General features: G+C 42.9%; 1 pseudogene; it reads right to left on the bottom strand.

Moving 5' to 3' along the window:
* Positions 1-1372: 1372 nt before the first annotated feature.
* Positions 1373-1745, bottom strand: LOC105992879 (annotated as a pseudogene).
* Between the last annotated feature and the right edge of the window lie 259 nt (positions 1746-2004).

Raw genomic sequence — 2004 nt, 5'->3', positions numbered from 1 at the left:
CCAGGCCCAGAGTTCAGGCCCCACAATTGACAAAAAAAAAAACTTACATGTGTGTGTTTGTAAGTAAGATGTATATCTTTTTTTTTTTTTTTTTTGGCGGTTGTGGGGCTTGAACTCTGGGCCTGGGCGCTTGTCCCTCAGCTCTTCAGCTCAAGGCAAGCGCTCTACCACTTGAGCTACAGCATCACTTCCGGTTTTCTAGTGGTTTATTGGAGATAGGAGTCTCACGGTCTCTCCTGGCCGGGCTGGCTTTGAACAGCGATCCTCAGATCTCAGCCTCCTGAGTAGTTAGGATTACAGGCATGAGCTACCGGCGCCCGGCCAGTAAGATGTATTTCTTACAGGCAACAAATAGTTGGGTATTGATTTTTTTTGTCAGTCATAGGTCTGGAACTCTGGGCCTGAGCACTGTCCCTCAGCTCTTCAGCTCAAGGCAAGTGCCCTACCACTTGAGCCACAGCTCCACTTCTGGTTTTCTGGTGGTTTATTGGAGATAAGAGTTCATGGCCTTTTCTGCCTGGGCTGGCTTTGAACCATGATCCTCAGTTCTCAGCCTCCTGAGTAGCTAGGATCACAGGCATGAGCCAATGGCACCTGGCTGGGTATTGATTTTTTTTCAATACTATTTTAGTCATACTCCTGCATGAAAAAATAGGTAAAACTATCACATTTATATACATACTGAAAACAGGATTCAGTAACAAGTCATATTTAAATTCTATAAAGAACAATCATTAAACAATCATTGGTTATAGAGAGCAGAGTAGGAAGAAAAGAGTAAGCTATAATTTGCCTTTTTATTAAAGAGAAGCACCCTCTGAAAAAAAACTCATTAAGTGACACATATCTACACTGCAAAGTAAATATATATAAAGTTAGTGATTGCACTGATTTGATTACTTTTACTAAGCCATTTTATCTTCTCACACTCAATGCAAATAAAACACAACGGAAGAAAAATATGTCCTTGTTATTATTCACAATAAGAGGGTCTGCTGCGCCCTTGCAGTCTGGGAGTCCTGTATGATAGAGAGCATTCGATGGCTCACGTGGACCAATGCACCATTTTGATTCTGATCTATTGAACAGGATCCCATCCGTATGTGGCGACTGCACTAATTCCACAGGAGCTGTGACAGACTGAACCAGTTCAGATTATCCCCATTATCCCCAGACCTCTCAAAGACCTTACAAAGTAAATGTAATACCTGATCTGTCTATAAATTACACCTACAGGCTGATTCTTTAGTATAAGGTGGAAAAGGGGTTCTTTCTTACATACACAGAGAAAAGTATTACTGTTGTCTAAAGATTGCTAGATTGACTTGTGTTTTTATAACAAGATAAGGTATATGTCAAAACCACCATAAGATTAAGAAACTTCAACAACTTTGATCAATTCTTCAAACAATGGAGCAAGTTCCTTTTCTAGGCTGACAATTAGCCCTGTGTTGGCATTGCTATTCGCTATGAAACTCACCACAAGAGGGAAACGATTGAACTGAACTACCTGATAGGTGTTATAGTAACAGATGATGCTTTTATTCTTTGAAAGTCCATTTGCTCCCTTGGTCTGTTGCAAGGGCTAAAGTAGATAAGAAACCAGGTCGTAAAGCATGCTCGGGAGCATTATCATTGGCCACTTTGATAACAGGTACTCCATCTCTATCCGACACAACCATAGCATGGAGTCCTTCAACACTTGGTAACTTCTTACACAGAAATCCCTTTAGGTCATCCACCATGACAAATCCTTTCCCACTTAGGATCTTGCAAGCCTGGGTTTCTGGGCCACCGGAATATCCCCACCATACTTGAGGTAAAGACAAGTCCCAGGCAGGCTGCTGTCACATGACTCGAGACCCCTGTGGCTGCTCCCCAGAAGCATTTGTTGGTATTGATTTTATTCTTTGGGTCCGGTCGTGGGGCCTGAACTCTGGGCCTGGGCGCTGTCCCTCAGCTCTTCAGCTCAAGGCTAGCGCTCTACCACTTGAGCCACAGCGC

The sequence above is a fragment of the Dipodomys ordii genome, unplaced genomic scaffold (genome assembly GCF_000151885.1).
Source record: "Dipodomys ordii isolate 6190 unplaced genomic scaffold, Dord_2.0 Scaffold89, whole genome shotgun sequence".
In the NCBI taxonomy this organism is placed as follows: domain Eukaryota; kingdom Metazoa; phylum Chordata; class Mammalia; order Rodentia; family Heteromyidae; genus Dipodomys; species Dipodomys ordii.
This window is presented reverse-complemented; position numbering and strand designations above follow the sequence as displayed.